Below are 7,649 nucleotides of genomic sequence, written 5' to 3' on the forward strand. Positions count from 1 at the left end.
TTAAGGGAAGCTTTCGAGGTTCTGAGGTACCAGAGGATGATGTTAAATCCTATAAAGTGTGCTTTCGGAGTAGGATCTGGAAATTTTTTGGGATTGATGGTCTCCAAGAGAGGAATCGAGGCCAATCCCGATAAAATAAAGGCAATCATGGATATGGAACCCCCAAAAACTATCAAAGATGTTCAAAAGCTCACTGGAAGGGTTGCTGCATTGGGACGATTCATCTCAAAGTCTGGAGACAAGTGCTTGTCGTTCTTCGAGTCTTTAAAGAAGGTTAAGGATTTTGTATGGAGTGAGGAAAGCCAGAATACATTCGAGGAATTAAAGAAATATATGGCTCAGGCCCCGTTGTTGGCCAAGCCAGCTTTGAATGAAGTCTTATACTTATACTTGGCCATTTCAGAGAGTGCCTTGAGCGCTGTATTGGTTAAGGAGGAACTGAAAATCTAGAAACCCATATACTATGTTAGCAAAATTCTGCATGGAGCTGATTTGAATTATTCAACTATTGAGAAGTTTGCTTTAGCCTTAGTGATGGCTTCGAGAAAGTTATGTCCTTACTTCCAGGCTCATCAAATTGAGGTGCTAACAAATCAGCCCCTGAGAAATATTATTCATAGTCCCAAGGCTAGTGGGAGGTTGATCAAGTGGGCAATAGAGCTGGGAGAATTTGACATCAAGTATAAGCCACGAACGGCAATAAAAGCCCAGGCATTGGCTGACTTCCTGGTGGAATGTACCATACCCAACCAAGAAGTCGGGGGGCAGAAAGATACCATACCTCAAGACAAGGAAGTTGATAAGGGGGACAAAGAAAAAGATGATAAGGTGAAGGAATACTGGGTTCTCTATTTTGATGGAGCATTAAAAAAAATTCAAGTAGAGCAGGCTTGGTTTTACAAAGCCCCGATGGGTTCTTGATTGAATATGCTATGAAGTTAGACTTCCCGAACACAAACAATGAGGCAGAATATGAAGCTCTGATAGCTGGTCTTGGCTTAGCAGGGACACTTAGAGTCAAAAACTTAAAAGTATGTGGAGACTCAAAGCTGGTCATATCCCAGGTAAAGGGAGAGTTTGAGGCAAGGGATGATACGATGGCTAAGTATGTACGCTTAGTAAGGGCTGTATTGACCCAATTCAATGAATGCCATGTTGAGCACATTCCGAGGGAGGAAAATGCTAAGGCAGATGCATTATTAAAGTTTGCTTCATCTGAGATAGAGGAAAGTTCAGAAAGTGTATACTTCCGCATTCTGAAGACACGGAGCATTGATGTTAAGCTTGTAGCTCCTATAGGTCTGGGGAAGTCATGGATAGATCCCATTAAGACCCATATTCAAACCGGTTGGTTGCCAAATGATGCTACTGAAGCACGGAAGTTGGCTGTTCGAGCACTAAGATACTCCTTGATAGATGGGATTTTGTATAAAAGATCTTATGTAGTTCCTTACTTAAGATGTCTCAGGATCGATGAGGCACGCTTGGCTCTTGAAGAAGTGCATGAAGGTATCTGTGGGCAACCCTTGGGGGGTAGAGCACTAGCTCATAAGATAACCCGTTTAGGCTTCTATTGGCCAGAAATGATGGCTGATGCCAAAGAGTATGTGAAGAAGTGTGACCGCTGTCAGAAGCATGCACCTATCGTTAGATAACCCCCCGAGATGATGACCTCCATCAACTCACCCATCTCCTTTGCTATGTGGGGAATGGATATACTTGGGCCTTTCCCCATGGCCACGGCACAAAGGAAGTTCCTGATTATAGCCATTGATTATTTTACTAAGTAGATTAAAGCCAAGCCTTTGGCCAAGATCACAACTAAGTAGGTTGCACAATTCTTGTGGGAAAATATCATGTGCCGGTATGGAATTCCCCGCATCCTAGTCACTGACAATGGAACACAGTTCAACAATGAGGAATTCAAGAAGTATTGTGAGGAAAATGAAATTGAATTATGATTCACCTCTGTGGCTCACCCGCAAGCCAATGGGCAAGCGGAAGTGGCGAATCGAATAATCCTTGATGGACTAAAGAAGAGGATCGAAAAGTCGAGGAATAATTGGGTAGATGAAATACTCCCAATACTATGGGCCTATAGGACTACCTGTAGAGTCACGACTGGAGCAACTCCCTTCATGTTAGCATATGGGACAGAAGTAGTTGTTCTTGTAGAGATATCACATTCCTCCCCCAGGATTCAAGCTTTCAATGCTGAGGAAAATGAGGAAGGGCAAAGGTTAGCCCTTTATCTAATTGATGAAGTGCGAGATGAGGCACATGCGAAGATAGTGGAATATTAGAAAAAGGCTTCGTTCTACTACAACCTAATGGTTAAAGAAAGGTTCTTCAAATAGGGTGACTTAGTCTTGAGGAACGTGGAAGCTTCTGGTGTAGGGCAGAAAGGGAAAATTGCCCTAAATTGGGAAGGGCCGTACAAGGTCAAGAGTGTTCAAGGTAGAGGAACCTACAAGCTTGAGACTATGGATGGCTTTGAAGTCCCGAGAACTTGACATGCACAAAACCTGAAGATTTACTATGTGTAAGGCGGTTGAGCACGATTCTCACTTGTCAAGATGACAAGTAGGTTGAAAAGCACCTTGAAGCTTTGCTTGCTTAGGATTTACATGTTTTAGTTTGAGGTTTATTAAGACTTGTGTAAGGGATGAATCCCATCAATTTGTGAAATTCAGAAAGTTTTCAAAATATGTTCTAGTCTCAAGACAAGTAAACTAAGTGCATAAGATGAAAGCATAAAGTTCGATAAATAAAACTGGTTCGAATAAATAGTACAAAGTCTGATAAACAAAGTCTCGAAGACAAGATAAAATAAATAAGCCACGTAGGGCTGGGAAATCTCTAAGGAGCAGAGGTGCCCTCGGCATCCATATCATCATCTCCTCCGCTCTCGCTGGAAGTCTCAGTTGTCCCGGAGGAGGAAGAGCTATCATCCGCAGCAGGCCTCGAACACGACACGGGAGGAGGAAGAAATGAAGGGTTTTTAGCACATAAACGCAACGAAAACATAAATTTAAATCTTAAAAAAAAACCGAAACCCTCCGCAGGATCCATGCGAAAAATAATATTTAATTCGTAGTTCAGTATGTTTAACTTAAGAAGCTTTACGTTAATGGAAATATGGAGGTCTTTAATAGTGATCCAAGAACGATGAATGGAAATCCCTAGCAGCTGCTCCTCAAGTGTGAAACACTCCACCAGTATCCACCAAGAGTATAATGTGATGGAGGAGGAAGAGGTTGAGAGAATTAGTTACCTCCCTCTTGTTCTACTTTTGAATTAGGGTTAATTATCTGGGTTGAGGCAAATAGGGTTTATAATAGTATATTTATAGGCAAAATTTTCAGCTGAAAATTTTCCATAAATTATTATTATTATTAACCCTTTAATTGATTATTCTTATTAATCAATTAACTAATAATTAAAACACCTTTTAATCATTAATTCCTTTTCTAAACACTTTAGAAAAATAATTCTCTCACTTGATTTAATTTCCAAAATTAAATTCTTATTTAATAATATTAAGAATTAATTAAATCTCATTTAATCAATTATTAAATCTGCTAATCAATTATTTATTTCACAAATAAATAATTACTAGCCATTATTAATTAATTCCTCCACCATTAAATCATTCTCTTTTATGGTGTGACCCTGTAGATTCAATATTAAGCCGGTAGTAGAAATAAATAATAATAAAACTATTTTATCATTATTTATATAAATTCTCTAATTCATTAAATATGGTTAATTAATAAATTAATCATATTTATTCTACATCGTGAGGGATACTTCTCAGAATATCGCGACTATCCGGATAATACGAATCCACTGCTTAGAATACCAAGAACCTATTTAGTAAATAGTTACCGTACAATTAATTCCTTCTACCCTGCAATGTCATGATTAAATACAAGGCATGGAACTTGTGTCAAGCCTATCTTATTTAATCACTTGCTTTCCCATTCACTATGTTTAGTTATATTTAATGTAAATTAGAAACTCCTTTCTAATTTCATTCACTCTGGGCAGAGATTCCTGAACTAACATAAGTGGATCAACATTGAACATTCTCTTCCTACACTGGAAGGGGTAGATCCTTTATTGATCATACACTATCTTCATGTACAAATTCCTATACCCAGTAGAGCCCTTATAATTGTCCCTTGAGACTAAGAACTAAACCAAAGCATAGTTCAGTGTACACAAGATGACTATGATGACCTCAAGTCTAAGGATACTTGTACAACTATCACTATGTGAACAACTGCTGACGCGTGACTGAACTCCATCAGTTGTTCAGCTGTGTGAGTCATGTTAAGTGAACTTATTCTATAATAAGCACCTACATACTAGTTATAGTGTTAACACACAAATGTCTATGAGAACAGACATCCTTCATAATGAAGCAAACATAGTATGTACCAATCTTTGCGGATTATTAATTACCAGTTATTAATCCTACGACCAGGAACTATTTAAGTTTAGAGTTATCATCTTTTAGGTCTTATTATTATGATCTCATCACAATCCATAAAAAGCTTTACTCTAAACTGTGGTATATCTTATTTAAACATTTAAATAGATAGAGCCCGCAATAAAAAACAAAACAAGTCTTTTATTAATATCAATGAAATCAAAGCAGATTATATAAAAGTTATTCCTAAATCCTCATACATGATTGGACTTAGGACATATCTCTTTCAATCTCCCACTTGTACTGAAGCCAATCACTCTGGTATCTAATACCCATCTTGTCTTTATGACAATCAAAGTGACTTTGAGAAAGTGGCTTTGTGAGTGGGTCTGCTACATTGTTATGTGTGTCAACTCTCTCGACATTGACATCTCCTCTTTCAACAATCTCCCTAATCAGATAAAAGCGCCGCAGGACATGTTTGGAATTTTTATGAGACCTAGGTTCCTTGGCTTGTGCTATTGCTACGTTGTTATCACAATACAACACAATAGGCTCTTCAATGCTAGGAACAACTCCCAACTCAGAAACAAATTTCCTCATCCAAACGGCTTCTTTTACAGCCTCACTTGCAGCTATATATTCTGTTTCCGCTATGGAGTCAGCCATGGTAGACTGTTTGGAACTCTTCCAACTAATCGCACCACCATTCAGAGTAAACACGTACCCTGACATGGATTTTCTATCACTCTCTGATTAAAAACTGGATTCAGTATAACCCTCTATTTTCAACTCAGATTCACCACCAAAAACAAGAAAAATGTCCAGAGTCCTTCGCAAGTACTTAAGGATGTTTTTCACTGCTTTTCAGTGGTCTTCACCTGGATTGGACTGATATCTGCTCGTCACACTAATTGAATAAGCAACATCAGGCTTAGTACACAATATCACATACATGATAGATCCTATTGCTGAAGCATAAGGAATCTTACTCATACGCTCTCTTTCCTCAGGTGTCTTAAAAGATATTTTTTCGGAAAGGGACACTCCATGGCTCATCGGTATGAGACCTCTTTTGGAGTTTTCCATGCTAAACCTTTTAAACAGTTTCTGGATGTATGTACCCTGGGTAAGACCTATTATTCTTCTAGATCTATCTCTATAGATCTTCATACCGAGAATATAGGATGCTTCTCCCAAGTCCTTCATGGTGAAGTTCTTTGATAGCCATACTTTAACTGATTGTAGCATCGGTATATCATTTCCTATAAGAAGTATGTCATCCACATACAATACAAAAAATGTTACCGCACTCCCACAAACCTTCTTGTAGACACATGGTTTATCTATGTTTTTGATAAAACCAAACTCTTTGATTGTCTCATCAAAACGGATGTTCAATCTACGAGAAGCTTGCCTTAAACCATATATGGTTCGCAGCAGCTTACACACTAGGTGTTCATTTCCCTTGGAAAGAAAACCCTCTGGCTGTGTCATATACACTTCCTCCTCAAGTTCCCCATTGAGGAAGGCCGTTTTCACGTCCATTTGCCAGATCTCATAGTCGTAGTAAGCAGCAATCGCAAGCAAAATCCGAATTGATTTTAACAGGGCTACAGGATAAAAAGTTTCATCAAAGTCAATCCCTTTCCTTTGTTTGAATCCTTTTGCCACGAGCCTGGCCTTATAGGTCTCCCCCTGGCCATCTACTCCAATCTTTCTTTTGTATAACCACTTGCACCCAATAGGCTTAACACCTTCAGGCGCCTCAACCAGAGTCCATACTTGGTTGGTATACATAGATTCCATTTCGGATTTCATGGCACTATGCCATTTCTCTAAGTCAACACTACTCATAGCCTCGTTATAGGTCACAGGGTCGTCATCATCAATGATTGACAACTCATTGTCATTCTCAATGACAAGGCCATAATACCTCTCAGGATTGCGAGACACTATCTCTGTCCTACGAATGGGCTGTTCCACAGAAGGTTGTTCAGTCTGAACAGGTGTTTCCACTTGATCCGTAGTAGTTTGTGCTTCTTGAACTTCATCAAGTTCAATTTTGCTCCAGCTGTTTCCTTCAAGGATAAACTCCTTTTCCAAGAAGGTAGCATGTCTGGAGATAAAAACCCGATGATCGGTGTAAAAGTAATACCCTAAAGTCTCTTTAGGATATCCCACAAAATTACATTTTACAGATCGAGATTCCAGCTTATCTGGGTCAACTTTCTTGACATAAGCTGGACATCCCCAAATCTTAACGTGTTTAAGACTCGGTTTCCTTTCTTTCCATATATCATATGGTGTTTGAGGAACATATTTGGAAGGCACCTTATTCAGTAAATATGCTGAGGTTTCCAATGCATAACCCCATAGGAATACTGGAAGATTCGCATAGCTAATCATGGACCGAACCATGTCTAACAAAGTTCGATTTCTCCTTTCAGATACCCCATTTAACTGTGGAGTATATGGATGAGTCCACTGGGAGACTATACCATTTTCTTTGAGATAATCTAGAAACTCTACATTCAAGTATTCACCACCTCGATCTGATCGAAGAGTTATAATACTGTGTTTGGTTTGTTTCTCCACTTCATGTTTATATTCTTTGAAGTTTTCAAAGGCTTCAGACTTGTGTTTCATCAAATACACATATCCGAATCTAGATCTATCATCTATGAAAGTAATGAAGTACAAAAATCCACCCATGGCTTGGGTAGACATTGGTCCACATACATCTGTATGTACCAATCCTAGCAAATCTGCAGCCCTCTCTCCAAGTCCACTAAATGGAGATTTGGTCATTTTACCCAATAGACAAGACTCCCATGTAGGATATGATTCAAAATCAAAGGGGTCAAGTAACCCTTCCTTATGCAATGTCCGCAGTCTATTTTCACTAATATGACCTAGCCTACAATGCCATAAATAGGTCAGATTTTCATCATCTCGTTTTCTTTTGTGAGTTTGTTCAATCTGAAGTAAATCATGCTCTACGTCACATACATACAGACCATTATTTAAAATACCACGTTCATAAAGAACATTATCTCTAAGGATAGAACATTCATTATTCTTAATAATAAATGAAAAACCATCCACATCCAACATAGGAATAGAAATAATATTCCTCACAATAGAGGGAATGTAATAACAATTATTCAAAATAATAGTCTTGCCCATAGGCATATGTAAACTAAATGATCCT

The sequence above is a fragment of the Apium graveolens genome, chromosome 3 (genome assembly GCF_009905375.1).
Source record: "Apium graveolens cultivar Ventura chromosome 3, ASM990537v1, whole genome shotgun sequence".
In the NCBI taxonomy this organism is placed as follows: Eukaryota; Viridiplantae; Streptophyta; class Magnoliopsida; order Apiales; family Apiaceae; genus Apium; species Apium graveolens.